Source organism: Rousettus aegyptiacus, unplaced genomic scaffold (genome assembly GCF_014176215.1).
Source record: "Rousettus aegyptiacus isolate mRouAeg1 unplaced genomic scaffold, mRouAeg1.p scaffold_m13_p_16, whole genome shotgun sequence".
In the NCBI taxonomy this organism is placed as follows: domain Eukaryota; kingdom Metazoa; phylum Chordata; class Mammalia; order Chiroptera; family Pteropodidae; genus Rousettus; species Rousettus aegyptiacus.
In genome coordinates, this window is record NW_023416291.1 from 31,860,837 (window position 1) to 31,884,096 (window position 23,260).

Consider the following 23,260-nt stretch of genomic DNA (forward strand, 5'->3'; position numbering starts at 1 on the left):
ACAGAATCCTATTAAAAGGGTCAGTTGAAAGGAAAAAGCCACAGTTGGTGAACACAGCTAACCTGCACCTGATAGGAGTCAGAGAAATAAATGGCCAACCTCATTCCATAACCAGTCTCTTCCTGGGCTACCCCACTGACTAAATCCAACTGGAAATGAGAGATCAAGGGAGCCCCTTGTTTAATCCACAAAGTGGCCTCTATGGTAGGGACAAGGGTGAAGAACAGTGGAAAACAGATCTGGAGGGATAAATAAAATATATCCTTAAGTTCCCTAACTCTGTTGTCAGAGCAAGTACATAAGAGTTAGGAACATAACATAGATAACTTAAATACACGAGAAAAAGACAATTTTACAACTATTGACTAAGGTACAAATGTTTTTTCTTCAGAAATACAAAAACAGACAATTGCAGTGTCTTGAGTTATATGCAATCTTACTTAATTTTTATAAGAAACTGGTTGGTAAAATAAAAGCATACTACTTATAAAAATTCATTTTCTTTAATTTTTTCTAAATGTGAAAAGATGTTTCATAACTCCATATTTTAGAAAAGGTCTATGAATTACTTATGATAACATGGTTTAAGATGAGTGCAAATGAAATATTCAGAAGTTGGCTACAGTTAAAGATTTCAGTGCAGAATATTTTCTTTAAAAGTTTTTCTTTTTCTTTTAAAATCAATGATTCACATTATACCTCTACTGGTCTGAAACATAGCCACAAATAGAAAAATAAAACTCCTTTAGGCCTTCCTCAATCTATTTCCATACACATAATGCAGACTAAACATGTAATTCAAAATAAACTCATAAAACGTCCTTAGCATTTTCTCATACCTGACACAAGAAATAATCCAATTAGTAAAAAAAAAAAAAAAAAAAAAAAAAAAAAGACTTATTAAGGAAAGAGAGAGATAAGCTGATGATATATTTGATTATCTTTTTAGATATTGTGATACATAAAGAAGATTCCAATTTCTGCTTTGAAGTTTGTTTTCTAGCCCCTAGAAAATGTTAAAATATTATGTAAATTGAACCTAGTGTTCAAATGGGAGGGTTGAACAGAAATATTATCACTATAAAATACTGAAAATGTTCAAACATGGAAAATAATAACTTAAAAAAATATTTTGTGATTAATTTGTAAAATTAGTAGACAGGGTGAAATACTAGAGAAACACGTAACTATTGAATTAAAGTTCTCTTGCCACTCAGGACTCACTTTGGGACCAATATAAGATGTGCCTAAAAAGACCATTGGTTGCTTCTCCAGCAACACAGTAAACTAGAAACTAACAAGTGAGGTTATCTGAGCATCTCAATGGGATCTCTAAAATTATTCAAAAGTACTTCTCGAGAAGGTAAAATCATAACCGTCATTGAAATACCAAATGACAATCTGTCAAAGGTTTTATTTAATTCATTGATTAATGAGGACATCAGATGTCAAAACCAGTTTAAATGAAAATCTGAGTTATATGGATTTACATCCCCTACGAGACAAATTTCATCTGCATTGCCAAGAACGAGAATCATTCGCATTGCTATAGATAGGTAGTATTTATATTGTAATCAGTTTTCTACAATTTGAATTCTACATCTTCAAAATCATTAAATAGCCTGGGCATGCAAAGACATTCAAAAGTGTACAGCCTTAAAAGGTCAGCCAATTCCATTAGACACTAGAACAACATTCTACTGAAAAAATATCCAGTAATTTTTTAAACACATTTCTAAGTCTTGGATGATTTTTCCTGAAAAAAAAAAAAAACATTATGATGAGGTCAAATCTATCCATCCAACAGAGATTCAGTTGCTAAGTCAAAGTTAAATTCTGAGGATAAAAACTATTCTTCCTATATTCTGGTATTATTAAAATACTTCAAAGGATTCTGTATCTTTATGCTTTGTCTCCCATAGCTTCTATCAATATTGACCTTAAAAAAATATGCAAATAGAACATCCTCTGTTCCAAGTACTTATTTAAGGCAGCATTTGCTGGCAGTAGCCAAAAGAAAAAGGGGACATCACAGATCAGAATGTGTCCTGGGTTCTGGGCCTCCAAGTCCAGTTGCCTATTTAATACACATTATCTTTTCTTTTAATAAGTGAAATTCTACATTCCTTCAAGTGGGGATCTTCCAAGGTAATAAGCTATTTTTAAAAATCTGCTTTGCAGATGAGGGTGGCAAAAGAAATGGGAATAGAGACAACTGCCTAGGACCTCCATAAAATGTCATCAACATGGAGCTGATCAGCTGGAAAACATTTCCTTCTTCCTGCTCAGTGTGTAGACTTGACGGCTGGATCACAGATATGAAGGAATTTGGGACATTGGTAATAATGATGGAGCAGCCATACTGTCTTTAGACTGTCTACCTCTAAATTTTATGTGAGAAAAAGAAAGCTTTGTATTATTTCAGGAAAAGTTTAAATTGACTTTTATGTTATTATCAGTTAAATGCTATTACTAACTGTTGCAGGCCCATATTTCTATAAGGTATCCTAATTCACCCACTCTGAGTCATTTTATCATCACTTGTCAACCACTTTTGGAACAGAAATTCTGCCTTATTTTAATGGAACAAATATTGGATGTAAAAACTAAACAGATGGGTAGGATAACTGACAGATATTTGAAACCAGCACTGAATATAATTTGGCTATGTTACATTTATAAATAAGTTTTCTCACTCTCTCACAGGCATGTTGGTCAGTTTTAGTTGTTGTTGGTGGTGATTTAACCTTTGGCCCAAAGCAAAATTCTATGTTCTACAGAGACATCATAAACAATGAAATGTTAACCAAACATTCTTAAATAAACTTCTTTCTGTAGGATTCCCAATTTGACTAAATTTCTCCTCGTTATCTCTCTCTCTCTCTCTCTCTCTCTCTCTCTCTCTCTCTCTCTCTCTCTCTTACTTATAATGATGGGCAATTTCAAACATAAAGAAAATAGTATAAAGAACCATCATGTAATTATCCCACATCAAGTATCAACACTGCTTTATCTATTCCCCTCTCCTCTTCATCCGTTTTGATTCATTTTGAAGCAAATTCTAGACATCATTTTATCTCATAAACATTTTGTACATATTTTAGCATGTGTCTCTAAAATACAATTTTTTTTAACTTAGCTACACTTTCATGTTCCCACCTAACATTTTAAATGATTCTTTAATATCCCTTTGTTATTTTTTCTTACATCTTAGTTGTTTTTATAACTAGATTGTTGCTTCCCAAAGTAAGAATAATGTTAAGTGACTCCATTTTGTGTGGCTTCATATGTTCCTTCCCTTACTGTATTTTTCTTGTAAATTGAGAGCTAGATCTAAAATTTTGATATGATTTAGGGTTGATTTTTGTACACTACTTCATAAATGATGCTTTAAAATCATTTGAAAGCACATAATATCTACTTGTCTCTTTTTCTTTGCTGTTAGCCTCTGAAGATCATTATGTGATTTGATCCATTCTTTCATTAGAAGTAGAAAAATAGTGATATTCAAATTTTATAATTCTATTTTCCTTTATGAACTAGAATATATCTATAAAGAAAATGTCCCCTCGTCAACATTTAGTAAATTTGAGGCAGCATTCGTAAAGGAAAGGCAGAATAAATGCCCAATTCATGTCCCTGACTTGTTAGATATTTTAAAAAATGGCGTCATTGCTTAGAAAGAGTATCAGCAAATATTCTCTTCTTTTCTCCTAAGAGAACCTCAATTTTGTTCAGAGTTCATATGCTATGTGCCAAATATAATTGAGCCTCAAATAAAATTGTGTTTCTATTAGTAAGAAAAAATATTAGAATGGATATTGGGTAGTTAATAAATAGATTTAGTCACACTTACTATGAATCATAGCTCTGCTTGTTTCTCCAGCCTAATCATTAGTTCATATGATTGACTGTCCTGGTATTTCATTGTAACTATTAATTAATTTTTAATTTTTTCTCATTTTACATTTGTAAATAGATTATGTTACTGCCAAACCTTACATACATATCATCCACACCTTTCCCTTGCCAACACATTCATACACACCTACACACAAAATCTGCTTTTAATCATTATTAAACTGAAATATCCAAAAACATTATTGTCATCTTATAATTTTGTCTATAGTAGAAACAGAAACAAATGCCATACTTTTATAAGTTTCTTTCATTATATATTCTTTTACAGGTAAATATTTCCACTTTTATCCATATCATCTAAACTCTACTTTCTTTTGCATGGCTATCAATAATTAAATAAAACCACTTAACAAGAAAAGTTATGTGTCAAATACTTGGCTATACATCATAAAGCACTGGCACAATAATTCTTTTCTTAAGGGCTTGCAATCAAATGTCAGACATGGATAAGATTTATAGCTTACTCTACAATCTCATTGGTGGCATTATCGACAATTAAGTAAGTATTTAAATTATAAGAAAAACATTCTTAGATTACTGGAACCTATAGAACATAGCATTTTATAGTGATAGCTGTGAAACTGGACCCTCTTGATTTAAAACTGGATCCGTCACTTTCTTAGATGTGTTACCTTGGATAAATTATAACTATCGAATGGGTATAATAATTTTATGTATCTAGAGAACTGTTAGGAGGCTTAAATGTGTGTGTGTATGTATAATATCATATATATGTAACATATAATATTATTTTCATTCTGTAATTTTTCTAAAGTTAATAAATCATAATAACTTTGCTAATACTTTGAGTATTTCTAATATGTCAGAAGTCCTCTTTAGTGATATCATTAGATAGATCATCTGGCATAGTAGAAATACTCGATAAATATTAGCAAAATCATGTTTTTAACTATTTAAAAATAATAAATTTTGGCTATGAGAGTGATATTGATTCCTCAATGATTATAAAACTAATGAAATGGAAATCTGTTTCTACATATTAGATTAGATTTTAAACTGTGGTCAGAGCCCTTCAATACCACTAATTATGTATAATGTGGTTTTAGGTATATGAATTATTTATTGTTGAGAGAGCATAGATTTTTAGGTAGGCATCTAATTAACATAAAATATTTTGCACAAATTAAACCTATAGATAATGTTTCAAGAAAGTACTTTATATGTAAGCACAATAAACTTGTAGTAATATAGCTTGTCACATATACATAATATATTATTTATTGAAGAAATAATAATAGCAACAAATACTCTACACTACAACCCTTTTATCTAATCCTATTTGTGCTATATAAGGCATGGTAAATTACATTTAATTTTTCTCTGACATCTTAGAAATTACCAATAGAAATTACTATCAATGGGAGACATAACACACACCTTTTATTACCACCAATCCCAACATATATGGCTGGTTTAATAAAAACATTAGGACCATATACTACACACCTGGTGAAGAGATCCAGTTTAGAAAGAGACGTTTGACCACCATAGAATTGTCATATCTTTCTCCCAGAAATTTGAATTGGGATTAGAAAAAAACTGAGCTAATTAACTGAATCAAAAATTCAATGAACTCTGTACTAAATGGTGATGAATAAGCTTAGTAATCTAATGCAAGAAGATGTGTGGAGAGAAGATCTGACTCTATTTACTAACATTTTTTGCATTTTTACTATATACCTGCAGCATATTTTGTTCATTGACGTATTCAACACTCAGTCTGAATACCACCTATTTGTCTTTCTCGCCTATGGAAGCTATAAGACTAAAATATGTATTGCCCAGTCTCTCTGCAGCTATGCTACATATTGAAATCTGTTCTTGCTGACGAGATATAAACTTTAGTCCCCTGCAGGGGATTTCCTGTTGCTGCTTTGCTTCCTCTTTTCTTTCTATGCGTAAAGTCAGATGTGCAGACATGTATATAGATATGCAATGCTCTTTCTGCAAAATAACAAAAGTCAAATGCCAAGAAAGTGGATCAAAAAAATTTGAAGGAAAATGGTTCTTTGCCAGCATCACCATGCACCTCTGACGTCTCATTTAGCAAAATAAATCAATCAGGTTCTCTATTACTTACAATTTTAATTTGCATGGGTGGAAGAGCTTTACTGTGTGAACTCTATTACCTCACTGAATCTTCCCAACTACTATTACTTGATAGGAATGGTTTTCTCCTTGTCACAAATAAAGAAATGTAGGCATGGATATTTACATCATTGTATTAAGGTCTCACTTCTAGTATAGGAGAATGGCAAGGTTTGAAACTCATATGGTCTTGATTCTAGAGCCTTCAGTCTAATCATTATACCATGTTTCTATTTACCATAAAAATTCAATAAGAATTGAGAAACAGGGGGACATTTTATAACTGTGAGACAGTAGCTGGTAGATTTATTTCAAAGTTTCATAATCCCCTTGGAGTCTGCTTGTTTTTAGTATTTAAGATCTGTGAGATAATTACCTTAATTCATGAGACACATGTTCTTCATCTGCAAAATAGGTACCATCCAGTGTATTAAATGGGGTGTATGTTATATGGAGGCTAAACTAATACTTTGTAGATTAAAAATAATCCATTTTTATCTATTAAATTTTTACTAGTCTCATAGTTTGTAGAGATCACAAATTCTGGCATCTCTATTGGATAACTACTAGCTATACGAAGATACTTTGAATCTTTGGTTTACCTTCTAAGCTGAACTTTAAAGGAAGTTCTACCATATTCATCTTGAGTTACTGTTTTGCAGTCTAAGGTCCCACTGAATATCACCCTAGTCAAAGAAATCTGATCTTTCAACTTGTCTCTGTGTCAGTTCAAAACATGAAGAAGTGACTTAAACTGCTAGGGTAGACAAAGATGCAACTAGTAACAGAAATATTTTAGTACCATAGACAGTGTCCAATGTGATAAACAATGAAGAATTATTTGTTTACTTGGTGTGGACTGGTTGTGAGCAGTAAACAACCTACTAATTTCTCAGTGTTGCATGTGCTATTTTTGTTCTTTTGTGTGGTAATCTGCCACTTTGAAATTTTTTCAGCTATTGTAGAACTTGACCAAGTTACCAATTTATGACATTCATAAATTAGCACATACAATCAAATTTAAAAGTTAGGTCCTTGAACAAAACCTGATGAAATTTGTAGCTTACCTTCTTGCCTTAAGTTTTCCATTGTAGAATATTCATCACTGACTAAAGATGTACATACTACAAAGAAATCATCAATAAACTATAAATCTCATGTTAAATTTCTTGGCTAATATAACATTATATCAAATAAACTATAATCTTAAATAAAATACTGCATAATTTATAATTCCTCCATTGAGGTAGTTCATAATCGTTTGTATGTGATGATTTTAAGAGTAAGATGTAATATAAAATACTAAGCAAATCATCCTCAAATTAAAGTAAAATGCTCAATAAAGTAATTCAATAATATCATGCGAAAGCTTGAAATGGCTTATATAATTGCTAGTAATCTGTTTACCACATAACAGCAAAGCCATAAAAGTAGCAGTCATTTCTAAAAGGTACTTTCCAAGGGAATCTGCAATAAAGACTACCATTAACAAGCAGATGTTCAAAGCTCAGATATCTTTATGTTAATAACACAATGGCTAAGCTTGATTTGCAAATGAAATGCTTCTTACACCTGGTCGCCTGCCCTTATTCCTGAATGGACTATTTTACAAGCATTTTCCACATGGAAGAAAATTAAGGTAGCACATCACCTTTTGAATCTCAATTACTTATACTGTTATGAAGAACAACCACAAATATATTACAGGCAGCTAGTATACAAGACTCAATTATTTTTAGGAATCCTCTATATTAAGAAACATTACATATGTAACAAATACCAATAGATCAGAAGTGTTTGCTGTATGATGCTTTCTTCCTATGACATCTTAAGTGGAGACCTTTAAAGAAAATCCAGAACCTGACAATAGTTAAAATGGTGATTAAAAAAAAAAATTTTATACAGAAACTATTGCAAATGAGAGAAAAAGACATCAGTATAGAAGTGGGCTCTATTCTGAATACAGCATGAACAAGTGGGGATTTATATAGCCAAGGAGCAGGGTCAGGGTTAGTAAATGAAAAATTACTAAAAGCAAACATCAGGGGTAAGTGGGGATTCTGGCTAAACTGACTTAACAGGATTCCTGCTGAAAACAAACCAGGGTGATCAGATATTAGTGTCAGGGATACTCACTAAAATGACTCTGCAGATTTTTGCTAAAATTGGCTAATACAGAGACAAATACAGAAGTCCAAAGGTCAAGGCCTAGATGAGAAGAGGGTTAAGAGGAGCCTGACTAAAATGTGATTAAGGAGAGTCTTTGTCATGACTCAATGTAAAAAACAGGTTTTAAAATACAGCTGTTTGAACTAGGAGAGAGGAGGAGTAATTAACCACCCATTTCAGCTCCTCTTCCTCTGTGGTAGGCTGTGATCCAGCTGTAAAAATTCCAGAGGTCTGCCTGTATGAAAAGTTCTGAAATTACTGGAAATGCTGATTTTGGTGTTAGACTTAGTTTTGAATTATTTCTTCAGCTCTTACTGAGTATTTTTTAAATTAATTAATTAGTTTTAAATCAAAGTACAGTTGATGTACAATATTATATGAATTTCAGGTATACAACATTTATTCAACATGTATATATTTCACAAAGTGATCACTGCAAAAAATCTAATAACCATCTGTCACCGTACAAAGCTAGTATAATACTTACTGTTGACTATATCCCTTATGCTGCACATTACATCTCTGTAGCTTATTTATTTTATAACTGGAAGTTAGTACCTCTTACCCACCTTCACTTTTTACTCATCTCCCATCCTCTTCTTCTCTGAGTCTTCTGTTTCTTAAAAATAAGAAGTTTAAAATAATTAATAACTCACAAGGCATATTTAGGGGTGGCAACTCTGGCCCCCCTCACTTCCAAGGAGTTTGGAGTCAAATGGGAGAAATAGATTTGGAAAGATACAATGTCAACACAATATATTAAGTGCAATGACAGAAGATAATGTACTATTAGAATAGCATGGCTTTCTGCGGAGGACTTACATAAAAGGTAATCACATAATTTATTAAAATATTGGATGAGATGAGATCACCTGAGCCAAATTTTAAGGCATGAGTGTGCTAATCAGGGTTATTACTCAAAGTACATCATCCTCTCTAGATTGTTCAAAGAGAGAGGGATTTGCAATGAGTTGTTAAATGGCATTTAATCATTAGGAGTACTAATGAAATGTACTAGTAGTCTGAGCTTCCAGAAAAATGTCCCAGAACTATATTACAGAACTGAGTGGTAATCAAGTTGCTATACTGCTATTATCAGGAAGCTATTCATTGACCAAGAAATTATCACTACAACTATTTACTCTAGAACGAACACTATTCTGCTATAATCAGGAAGCTGCCCAAATTAGGAAGCTGATGCTGCCATATTATTACAAAATCAGTATTTTACACTCTACCACTTTCACTCTCCCTAGTTAATTAAGTTCTGAACTCAAGACTTCTATGATTACTAAAATTACATGAGAGGCAAGGGAGTTAACTTTAACTTTCTAGCTTCTAAATTCAAGAAGGCCTACCAGAGAGAGGTTGGAGTAGATAGTAAGCAATCACATAACAATATGAATTATCCACAGTAAATAGGGAGAGGAAAATAGACTGAAGTGATAGGAAGCAAAGGTATTGGGATATGAAAAAAACATGGCGTATGTAAAAAATACAAACATCGATATTATGGTATTAAGTATGACAGAGGAACAGACTAGAAAATGGAATAGATACACAGAGGCTACAATGTGAAGAATATTTATTACAAACCCAATATATTTTGTTCCATGAGTGATGAGAATATTTTCCTTAAAAATAAATGGCATATGAAAGACACTGTCTCTGAATACATTGTCTTATAATTAAAAAAAAAAAAATCCCCCTCTCACTAAATCCACTTTTCATGTGCCCTTAAAGATATGTTCTACTTCCTTGTCACTGATATAAAAGAGTGTAAGTTATTAAACTTGAATTGTGATTCCTTTTTTAAGGAAAAGCTAACTTTAGAGTTTATATACCTTCATGGATACCTGTTTCATTTAATATATAATCTCTGAGGATTATGAACTTTTTTGCGAGTAGAGTGAAACAGGAAATGTATATTTACCTGACACTTTTAGAGAATAGCATCAATAGAGTTTTCAGAATGTAATATATTTTCAGAAATATGGGGAAATTGAAAATATAATTAAGAAAAAAAGAGTCCATAAAATGAACAAAGCATTTGAAAAGGAACCAAATTGAATCTTTAAAAATGAAGAATGTACTAATTAAGATAAAACATTACATTTCCAGGTAGGACATAGCCAGTAAATGCAGTTACTGCTCTTAGTGCAACAACTAGAAAACGAAGACAACATTCTAAAGACATCAGAAGTCTACAGAAGCCACAAAAACTAGATAAATTAGAACTAGAGAGAGGAAAGAGACCTTTTGAGATGAACTGATGATCATTGGCTATTTTCTTCTCTGAGGGCATTTACACATGCTGGGTTCAAGTTAAAGACCAAGCTTAGCAGCCATCAAGATGGCCTCCAAGCATCCCCATTGCCAGGTATTCTTGTAATCACCTCTCCATGAATATTGGCTGCATTTACTGACTTGTTTCTATAAAAGAGAATATAGCAGAATGTTATGATGTAATATAGCTTCTGTGATTAGAATTTTAAAAAACAATTGCTTCTGTTTCAGATTCTTGCTCACTGGTCCATGGGGAAACCAGTTGCTATTTCACGAGACATTCTGTGAGAAGGCTCATCTAGTGAGGAGCCAAGGACTGCTGATAACCATGTGAGTAAACTTGGAAGTGGGTCCCCCACTGGAGTCAAGTCTTCTCATGAGATTACTACCAATGCTGTATTAAGGTTTAACTGAAACTTCATGAGACCTTGAGCAAAAGGCATGTGACTAAGCAATTGTCAGATTTTTGACTTGTGTCCTTATGATATCAATTTTTGTTTTGTAAGACACTAAATTCTGGTGTAATTTGTTATGGAGCAATAGTAACTAATATAGGGATAAATTCTGTCATTAAAACTAACTCGACCATGATGTATTACTTTTCTCAATAAATTGCTATATTTAGTAGGTAATAAATAATACAGGGATTCTTCAAGAGGATGTATCAATCCTACAGGTGTATGCAATTTATAACAGTCAAAAAAATGAAGCAAATGATCTAACTATAAGGAAATGAACTATAAGGAAAAAATAATTAAAGCCAGTTATATAATCTGAGATTTAAATATCCTATTCTCAACAATTTAAAGAATAACTAGTCATCAGAAAGACAAGAAATAATGAGTGTTGACAAGGATGTAGAGAAAAGAGAATACTTGTGCACTGTTGGTGGGAATGTAAGTTGGTACAGCCACTATGGAAAACAGTATGGAAACTTCTCAAAAAATTAAAAATAGAACTACCATATGACCCAACAGTTCCACTTTTTGGTATATTCAAAGAAATTGAAAACACTGATTCCAAAAGACATATGTACCCCTGTGTTCACTGTAGCATTATTTACAATAGCCAACATATGGAAGCAATCTCAGTGTCCATCAATATATAAATTGATAAAGAAGATGTAATACATGCATGGAATATTACTCATCCATAATAAAGAATGAAATCTTAAAATTTGTGAAAATATGAATGGATGTTGAAGGTATTGTGCTAAAATAAATCAGACAGAAAAAGACAAATACTGTATGATCTCAATTCTATGTATAATCTAAAAACACAAACAAAAACAAATGAAAACCCAAGCTTGTAGATACAGAAAATGGAATGATGGCTCCCAGAAGCAGGGGCTACAGTGTGGGCCAAATGGGTGAAGAGTCAAAAAATACGAACTTGTAATTATGAAATAAATAAATTATGGGAATATAATGTACGACATGGCAACAATAGCTAATAACTGCATTTTTACAATTACTGAGAAATTAAATCTTAAAAGTTCTCATCACGAGGAAAAAAAAAATTCTGCAACTATATATACTGATGAATGATAACTAGACTTACTATGGTGATCATTTCACCATAGAAATATTGAATCATTATGTTGTACACCTGAAACTAATTACAATGTTGAATTTCAATTATACCTCAAAAAAAAACTATTATTAACACCTACATGACGACTAACACTATTAAACATACTTGACATAATTAACATTTTAGAACAATCCACTTCAAAACAGCAGAATGCACATTTTTTAAAAAGTGAATATGAAATATTTAACCATATTTTTACCATAAACAAGTTTTAAAGAGTGAAATCATAGTAGAAATTTTTTCAGACTAAAATGTAACTGAATTAAAGATTGATAACAGAAAGATTACTTTAAAAGATATCTCCAAATATTTAGAAACTAGAAAACATGTTTCTAAATAACCTATGGGTCAAAGAAAACATGAACAGAAACATTAGTATTGTGCATGAATAAAAATGAAAGCAAAACAAATGAAAATTTGTGCAATGTAGCTAAAACATTTCTTAGAGGGAAGTTAGGAGCACTGTAAATCTCTATATTAAAAATGAAAAAAGATCTAGAATCAATGATCTGAACTTCCCCCTTAAGAACCTTGAAACAAGGAACAAAGTACATAAGTAAGCAGAGTAAAGGAAATAATAAATATAAGTATAAAATTCATGTAATATAAAATTGGTTGACAGGACATATAAAATATTGCCTATAACAATTTGAAAATGCCCTTTTTTTTTCAATCTGAAAGCTCCTTCAACACAAATTTTATTATATTGAGTAAGTCTTACCAAATATCATGACTGATATGCTTATACAATGTTTAGTAACAATATAAATAGGCAGAATAAATATTAAGGCCAAAACAATCCCACCTATTATTAAAACTAAAATATACTAGAAAATAATTTCTTATTGAATTTAAAATCATAGGAGATATTAAAACATATTTCGAGGTGACAAATAAAAGCACTCTGTCAACACTTGTGAGATAGTTAAGGTATTGCTAAAAGGAAATGTATAGATTTAATAAGAAAAGAAAAAAGCTGAAGATTAATGAATAATGCTAGGAAAGTAAAAGGAAGGAAAAATAAAACTACAGAAATTAATACATTATGAAACAAACATGTGACTCATATTAGCAAAAGTTTATTTTTAGGTGTAAAATAAAATAAAATAAAATAAAATAAAATAAAATAAAATAAAATAAAATAAAATAAACCAGATTAACCTCTGGCATGGTTTATCAAGGGGAAATAAGAATAGTTTATATAAGCTTCATTAGGAATTTAAAAAGAGACATTACAGATGCTGCAGTGATAAATATATGAAGATATTATTGACCCGATATCAATGCATTTTGAAACTTATATGAAATGGACAATTCCATTATCAAAATTAACTGAGGAGGAAATATAAAACCCGAAGTAGATAACCATTAGAGTAACTGAATTAGTAGTTTAGAAATCTTTCCACAGATAAAGAACCTTCAAATGGCTTTACCAGTTGGTTCTAGAAATATTTAAAGAATGAATTAATTGTCCTATTATATACATTGCGCGAAGTAAAAAGTGACCGATCTCTAGCTTATTTTATGAGACTAGCATAGCACTGATATCAGTAGAACTTATTGAGATAAAAGCACTGTAGGTAAAGTTTTGCATCATAAACACAGATGCAAAAAAAACTTACAAAAATTACCTACTAAACACACCAATTTATTGAAAAAAGTAATACATCATGGCTGAGTTAGTTTTAATGACACAACGTTATTCATTAAATATTAAATACTGGAAAAACTCATATTGTTATTATTTTCACATGGTATTGTAATGTTGATAGAAATTTAAATGACTATAAATAATTAGGATTAATTAGAGAACTCAGCAAAGGTTTTGGTCACAAAATCAACGTACAAGTTCAGTTACATTCCTATTAACCAGAAAAATAATAGAGAATGTAATTTTTAAAAAAATACACTATACCAGCCACCAAAAATTTTTTAAATATTGAAAATTTAATCTAACAAAATATATACAATATCTAGATAGATAAAATTCCAAAATATGATTTAAAAAAAAACACTAAAAAAGCCCTAAATCGATTTCTTTCTAACATATATATACATATATATAATATATATACATATATATATACACACACACACACATATATATATAAGAAAAAATACAGTTTGCTAATAGAGGTTCTCAACCTCCTTAAAAATTAGGGAATTGGAAATTAAACCACAATGATATATCATTTAACTACTGAATGGGCAGAAATTTAAAATTTTAATGAATATAAAAATGTGGAGCTAAGAAAGACCTGCTCACTCTTTTTTTTTATTGGTTTGTAAATTTGTGGAAACCCTGTGGAAAATCAGTTAATTTTCTCTAGAAAAGTTGAAAGAGGTCTATACCTTATGATTCAACAGTTTGGGACATATTCCATGAGATTCTTGCAAATGTTCAGAAGATATAGATATTCATAGTGAATGCAGCAATACGTATAATGTCAAAACTGGAAGCAATTCAAATGCCTGTCAGTTATATCAATTTGATAATGGATACATTATAGTGTATTCAGTAATTGAATAACATACAGCAGAGAATGTGAATGATCTATAGTCACATCCATCATCACAGCTGAACTGTAAGAACACGGTATTTAGTGGAGAAAAAAATGTAACTAGTTACACCCATCAATAAGAATTAACTGCCCATTACGAAAAGAATTTTCCTTTAACAACCAAATCGGGATATCAATAAGTATCTGAAAAGCATAACAGATGCTTCCTGAATTTCGTATCTATAAGTATCCTCTTTAGCCTTAGTAATTAGCTGAAAAAAATTTAAGGTAGTTTTAACCTCTTTTACTGAGTCTCATATTGATATTTAGCCTCCTTACTTCAACTTCTCTAGGTTTTACAAATACAGAAAAAAAAAACTGCAGAGAAATTGTAATGATCATTATAACCAGCTACTTAAAACCAGAGGTAAGAGTCAGGTTTTCTGATTCCAAGTTAAGAATTCAGTTTATAACACTAAGCTGATAAAAATGACTTGATAGAAAATGATGAATAATTTTATTAATTTGCAGCTATTTTGATCTCTTTACACTGTACAAATATGTTATTTTTATTAAACTAGGGTTAATTTTGCTGATGTTCCATTCATTCTTACATAATCAATAACTGACAGGTTGAAATCAGTTTTTTTGAGAGGTATTTGTCAGTTTTGTTGTGTTGGTAATTAACATGATATCCAAAAATTGAGAATATAGGTAGACATTACCTGTTAGAGTAAATCTTAGAAAATTTTTATTTGAAATTCTCACAACTTAAATTTTTCTGGCTTATAATTTTAATATTTTTGATTTTGCTTTATTTTTATGTGTTTTAGAATTTTTGGAAATTCCTTCAATATTTTTTCCAAATTTTTATTTGTAAATATTTAATGTTATCTCAAATAATACCTCTTATAAATAGAATGTATGTTTTAAAAGTCATTGTCTTTTTTTCTTTTAAGGAGCTCAGCTATTAACAATTTCAATACCTTCTTATATTTGTTTTTATTTCTGACATAATAATTCCATTTTCAATGTTTTTTTATTTACAGTTTTCTTAAGTTTTTGAACATTTAAAAGATTCTTTTTAATTTCCACTAATTTAGAATTAAACAATTTGTCAAACAATGTTTTCATTAATTCTCAATTTTCATTTTCTACCATGTCTTACAAAGGTTCAATAATACACCCTATTCTCATTTGAGATTATCTCTGCCATTGAAATTTCTTTCTCATTTGTTCCCCCTACCCCACCACCACATTCCCATTACTCTGGTTCATGTTTTAATTAATTATCTCTCTTTTAGAATCTACCTTCCTCCATTCTTTCACCCTTACTCCATATCTACAGTTCATTTTTTAATTTTTTTTTGGTCTAATCAAAACCTTGCAAGAACTTCCAATTGCCTCAGGAGTACAGTACAGTCATCACTCCTGCATTCAAAGATATTTATGATCGGCACAAATTAATTTTTCAAAGGTCTATCACTCTACTTCATATGTCTTATATCCAACTAGAGAAAAACACCCAGTGATACTCACATCATCCCTAAAATTTCCAGACTTCAGATCTGCTCATGCTCTTCCTGAACAGAAAATTCCTTCTTTTCATTCTCCAAGTTCAATTTTCACCCTTTTGCAAAATCAATTCAAATAATAAACTGTAATAGTTGAAAGAACATGATGTTTGAAATGAAACAACTGTTGCGGAGTTCTACATATTACATTTATTAGCTAAAAAGATGAGGAATACCACAGGAGATAATTAATACCTCCTCTTTAGCTAATACTCCAGAAACCCTTTTTATTTTAATAAATATTTCCATGTATTTTATGCTCTCTACGAAACTAAGTTCAATGCAGTATACCACCTGGCTTTCATATACCAAAACTGTGCTCAGTGCCCTGCACATAATAGGAGTTCAGTAAATGTACTGAATAGTAGTGTAGTAACATTTACCATAGTTATTAAAGAATAATTTTGATAAAAGAGTAAATTAATAATTTAGCTTTATTTTATTTAAATACATTTATATTTAGTTTATGATATAAAAATATTATATTAAGAAGAAATTGCTATAGAGTAAAATTTATTTTAGCCAGAATAAGAGGTAGATATGTCATTTACCAAATAGCAATTGAAACAATACTAGCTTATATGTTTTAAAATGATTTTAATATAAACTTATCTAAATTATATCCAGTAGTAAGGAACAATTTTACTGTTCTATGTTATCTAAACATATACAAAAAATATATATCTATAATAATTTAGAAACAATAACATCCCATAGATTTACTGATGAGGAAAGGTCAAAGCTATTTGTTAAAATTTATGTTATGTTTCTTCATAGAGCTCTGATTTTTAAATTTTGTTAAACTGAATTGAATTGGAAAGAATGCAGTTTGAGCTAGTTTCTCATCCTTGTTTTTTTTCCCACGATTTCCTCTACTTTCCTAGCTAACACTCGAGTTGTTATGCACACCCAACCCTTGTCTTCTTGAGACTCCTGGCAGTGGATTTACTTTTGCAGAAGTAATTGACAGAATGATAGGGCCCTCTTTGGACTTGTAATATTTCTGACTGGCAAATATTCCCATATTTTTTAAATATTCAAATTTATTCATATATTTTCAATTAGCTTTAACTTTGACACTTAACTTTGATACTTTTCTCCATGGCATATATCCAAAGTGGAGAATAGAGATGTAAAAAATATGATCGCTTACCAAAAATCATTCTAAAATATCCATAAATATTTGGGGGTTTGTATTTCAATAGAAAAAACTTAGTTTGACATCCAAGGAATATATTTGTCATTTTTCTTTCACACAGAAAATCCTAAATGTTTATATTAAAATCTGCCCTTTCCTTCAAGTAGTGTTTTTTGAGCAATTACCAAGTGCTCAGGTTTTTTGTTGTCGTTAAGTACTTAGGATCTATCAGTGAACAGTCAAAATTTTCTGCTTTAATAAGGTTTATGTTCTAAGAAAGAAAAGAGAGAAAGCAACTAATAACATAAATATAATAAATAAGTAGTGTGTTAGAGGGCCACACATGCTTTTGAAAACAAAATACAATGCAGAACATTGGTGGAATGATGCTGGAATGATGACTGCACTATACTCCAGAGGCAATTGGAAGTTCTTACAAGGTTTTGATTAGACAAAAAAAAAAAAAAGTGCAACTGTAGATATGGGGTATGGGGAAAAGAATGGAGGAAGGTAGATTCTAAAAGAGAGATAATTGAGACATGAACCAGAGTAATGCGAATGTGGGAATAAAAGGTGCATTTAAATAGGAATGGTAAAGTTAAGCCTCAGTGAAAATGTGATACTGGAACAAACACTGAGGACCATGGGGGAGGTGGCCACGCAGATTATCCATGGACGGAGCATGCAGGTAAAGAGAAAGCCATCACGTAGAGACTGATCTGGGGGAAGGTCAGATATATCCTAATAATAGCAAAAAGGCCCATTTTCACAAGAAAATGTATTTTAAAAATAAAATACTAATATATTGATATATTTGATTATATTTTTGGAAAAAAGAAATTTGAAAAGTGGGAGATCCTTCAAATTGCTAAACAATAAGTTTAGCATGCAGTAATAGGCATTAGAATATAGTAAAAGAAATTTTAAAAGATTTTTTAAATATCTTATGAAGGGCAAAATAGTGTTTAATTTTTTAAGGTTTTAAGACTCAGCTATATAATGTAGAGATATAATGTAGTGTCTAGAAAAAGCTAACTTAAGTAATATTTAATAACTTCATAGAATCATTATATCTCCTTTAAATGAGAACTTTAATGCATGTTCATCACTTGATATTAAAACCTTTACTTCTTTTGGCTGTGTTGTTCTTTTAATTATATGTCTAGTTAGCCCTCCCTCCATAAAATTCAGTTCACATTCCGGAAAGCAAGGAATGGGTTAAGCTTTGAGAAGGGTAGAACCTACTGATTCTTTGAATTTATTCATACACATTTCCCTACAGGAGTTGTAAAAATTTATCTTTGACTAAAAGTGAAGTACAAAATGGGACTGGAGGACAGATGCCAGCGTGAGGCTGGCACCAAGTGTAAGGTATAAGAAAAGACAACAATAATGACTGTGAGAAAAAATAAGGGGAGTGAGAGATGTAGGGGGTAAATGGTTGAGAGTAAAAGATACAGGAAAGGAGAAGTGGGACAGAGACATCTGACACTAGAAAGTGAAAAGAGAAAGACAATGGAGAACATGCAACAAAGGAAGGAGAATTCTTACATCTTAAGCCCCGACTGTCACTTCCAGCTTGTTATTTCTGTCTCATGCTGCTAGCAAGATTTTTAGTAACCTACATTAGAGTACAAGTTGACCTAGAATTTAAGTTTTTCTGCTTTTTATTTTTAATATAAATATAAATTCCTTTTATTCTGCTAGAGGAACACTATACTACTTCAACGCATGGCTGGTTCTTAAAGCACAAAATTTTACTAGAAATACAATAGTTTCTTTGAAAGAGTCAAGTAGATGGGATGGGAAACTTTCATATCTAAATTTTAAAATGTCTGTAAATTGAAAACAAATCATTCTCTTAGCCCATTATTTATACTGTTGTTATGATATTTGACATTTATATTATTTTATTGTTCATTTATTTAAATTTTTATTGTCTATATTAAATATCTTTCTCATTCCCAATATCCTCACATTATTCATGTCTTTTCTTCTTACATAGGTGTATCATCTTCACCTTCCTTTTGAAAACTGACAAAAGAACTTGAATAATAATGTTTTAATTGGGAAATAATCCACTGTACTATTGAATCTGATATTGGCAGAATTTTCTAATGTGCATAATAAAATGCTTCTAATTATTTAATGTACTATATGGAGCCCTTAAAACAAAATAAGCTTCATTCATCTGTATTCTCTAAGGCAAGCTACTAATATGGTTTTTTTTTCCTTCTGGATACTTGATAAAAATTGTCAATTATTTAAATACAGGAACACTTAGCACCACTAACCCAGGACTTAACGACTATAAAACTAGATTCAAAAACATTACCAGAACTATCCAATGCTACTACACACACACACACACACACACACACACACACACACACACACACACACCTTAGATAATAGTGTTCTGGTGCCTTTTATTAAGGAACTGTATGTAATAACTCTTACTCACTGGAATAACAAGATCATCTTGGCAGGACTCTGACCATATATTAATTAGCTCTTTGCTTATAGCTTTTCTTAGGGTATTGTGTAGCGGTTTTAGAAAAAAAGAAAAAAAGAAAAAAGAAAGAAAGAAAAGAAAGAGTATTGCTTCTTTCTTATGTTTCTGCGAATGTTCTCTGTATGCTAGCTAGCTATTATTTGCTTTTCTGTGTCCATTTGAGAGAAGGATATTTTTGTCCTCTCTAGCTATTAATTGCTTTATTGTCATTCTTTTGAATGATTTCTCTGTGTGTGGTGATCATGAGAGGCATTTTAAAGGTTCTTTGGTGAAAAGCTTTTTACTTGAAGCCTGAGAAAACAAAAGATCCAAAAAGTAGCTTGCAACAACAGCAGCTTGCAAATTTATTGTTGTTAAGAGCATTTCTTCTATTTCTTATTATGATTACCTATTTTAGAGAATTAAAAAGAAAATCATGAATCCAGTTTAAAGCTTTTTATACAAACCTTCCTTTGCAGACAATTTCCACATCTCATCTATGGAACTGGACCCCTACGACACTATCCCTGATCCATCCTAGGAGAGGAGAATGAAAATAGATTACAATGGCATGCTTAAATAGCGACTACTCAAAATGTATCATGAACAAACACAAAACACGTTTTAAAGTTAATCCTATTCAGCCAAAAGAATAATTTGATTCATAAAGTATGTTTTACTAAATAAGAAAGTCTCTGGTCCAGTATAAGTTAGAGCACTCTCACACATGTGTGGGTATTCAAAGAAGCCAACAAGATGTACCCTAACACTCCTCACCATCCTGGTTTCTTATATAATTGCTTTGAGGTTGGTGATCTTATTAATCACAGAAGCATGGAGAGAAACTGTGGCTATTGCAGGTAGTTGTATGTTCTATCGACCTCATGAGGAATTTATTTTGAAAATAAATTTTTCTCCATCCGTTTTCCTTGGGTTGGAAATGACGGGTACGAACACTGCCCATCCATGATCCAGAAGATGCCATTAACTTGGTGTTGTCGGTTAGCCCATACGCATCCAGAGGGGAAGCAAACTTGAATTCAGGCAGCTTTCTATCTAGGGGTTCTGTAAATCGCTACCTCTAAAATACAAATGTCATGTGAATCACTTTGAATCTGTTCTTCTGCAAGTCTACCAAGCTTCTGGGTAATACCGGTACTGCTGGTTGACTGACCATAATGTAAATAACAGGGTTCTCAGTACAGTCAAGGAGTTATCTTCTTCTCATTTCTTCAATAAATGAGAATCTCTTCCTTAAGTAAATGAGGTAAAACAGGTTGCATTTGCCTTAAACATAGGTGGGCTAATGAGAATGGAAACAGAATGCCCTTCAGTTAGTTGGCAATTCTTTAACACTGATGAGTCACTCTGTGCCATTATATGGATTAGAGTACGAAGGTCATGCAGCTAACTTATTGTGTAAACAGGCATTTTGAGAACAAAGGGACATTTTTAATAATTATGCTGGACAACAAGCAACCTGGGAAATACAGATATGTTCACCCTACTAAGAGTGACATGTTAAATTACTCAGTAATTTATTTCCAGCTTACCATATAGAAAATTGATTTTTAAAAATGACCTGAGTGACTGTTGTTCTTTCCCAGTATTATATGCTTGTAGATGTCATTGCTTTCTTTTTTCATATTTAAAAAATTATTCTCAGATAAAAATTTTTTAAATATATCCATTTATAATCCCATTTATCTGAAAACATATAAAAAATATAATTTGGCCATGGCTTCCCTGGGATTAGTAGCATAAAATTATTATAATTTTTAATAGGTAGTTGATTGAAATCATAATTTTCCTGATGTTTTGGGTTGAAATCATCCTATATTTACTAAGAAAAATATGAATGTTTTTCTCCATGTTCAAGTTAAAATACGATGTGTTTTGATGTACATGTGGCAGGTGTTGCTCAGGCCGAATCCTAATGATAACTATCTCACGATGATTAATAAACTGCTATTGTCTTTTTAAACATGCATGTACATGGTGTTCTGGTTATGTGTTTAGCATTTCTGATGCATTTAATATATTTATGGCCTGTCGTCATATTGTCTTACACAGTAAATTTACCACATACACAGGATATCTCTTACTTCCACAATAAATATTGATTTAATTTTACCAATGTTTACAGTTCAGCCTTATAGATAAACTTTATATGCTCATATTTTCCCTGTACACCGGAGATTTTACTATAAATTCAGGTTCTTAAGAAAAGTTTCTTTAAAAATCATCGTCATTTTATCTCAAGTGTTTTACTTTCAAATCCTCTGAGTGAATTTTATGTTTATGGAATTGCACTGCATCAACTTTTATTTCACACCATGATGCACAATTTTAAAATCCTCTAAATCTTAAGAGAAACAGTGGAAGCTACACTCCATTACCTACAGGTGGATTGTCAGTATAAATGAGACAAAGGCTGTTATTTTCCAGTATAATGAACTAACTTTAAGTTGACAGTAATTTGTTAACTAGAGATAACCCTTTATTAACACTTTTTAAAAATATAGATTTAAAATATAGATTTATGATGCTCTGCTATTCAAATTGGTAGTAAAATTTGTTTGTTGTTTTAAAACTATATAGTTTTGTTAAACAAAGCTTCCTAGGATACAGCTGTCCCAAAGAAAACATTCGAAAATATTCCTTGTTATCTTTATAGTGTTTCTTTTATAGGCAAGTGAATATTTAAAACTTTTTAGTATGCCTTCAAATTATTCTCTCTTTCCCCATAAATTATAACAAAAAAAAAAATCCTGAAGTGATATTTTGGTAAGAATTGAAGATTTTGACCTTTACAAAACAAAATTACTATATGTGTACATGTATTTAAAGCATATAAAAATGTTTTTAAATGATAACATAAGGTAGAGATAAAAACAGATGATCTAAACTCCTATTGGTTAATTAGCTGATAAAAAGTCCAATCCTTACTTAAAATTCCTTAAAATATATATTATCAGTTATCTTCATTTTCTTCTCAGATGAACTACTTTTATATCTCCTGACAGAACTTAATGCTTATGTGAAGTTATTTCACTCTATTTATCTATTAGCACATTTTCATTCTTAACTTTTTTCCACTTGATTTATATCCCAGAAATAAAAGTAGGCTCTTTGCCAATTAGTATTTGTTTACCTCATAGTTAAGTTGTTCAATTCTTTAGCATCTCTAGAAAAAACAATGGCTTGCCCAAATCCAAAATTCATTTATTGTTTTTATTAAGATTCCAGATTTTTTAAATTTAAGGGGTTTTTTTGCTTGTTTTCATTATGTTTTTTAGTTTTTAACTTTTTGTTTTGAAATAAAATCAGAAAGCATGATTGCAAAAAAATATTACAAAGGATCCATACACCTGCCACCCAAATTCTTCAGTTAACATCTTCCACAATTGTAGTTGTTATCAAAACCAGGAAAGTAACAGGGATATAACACATTTCAAAAAAAAAAAAATTACAT

The 23,260-nt window shown here is 31.0% G+C and overlaps 1 long non-coding RNA gene across 4 annotated transcripts; it reads right to left on the reverse strand.

Annotated features, from left to right (window-relative positions):
• Positions 1-5,144: 5,144 nt before the first annotated feature.
• On the reverse strand, positions 5,145-21,465 carry LOC107507557. Of its 4 annotated transcripts, XR_004954900.1 has the most exons (5): positions 20,253-21,465; positions 16,119-16,209; positions 10,456-10,632; positions 8,769-8,818; positions 5,145-8,434 (listed from the first exon to the last, which is right to left on the reverse strand). It is a non-coding gene; the product is annotated as an uncharacterized LOC107507557 (long non-coding RNA). The 4 variants fall into 4 exon arrangements; XR_004954899.1 differs by having other exon boundaries at positions 5,145-8,812; XR_004954898.1 differs by having other exon boundaries at positions 5,145-8,818.
• Between the last annotated feature and the right edge of the window lie 1,795 nt (positions 21,466-23,260).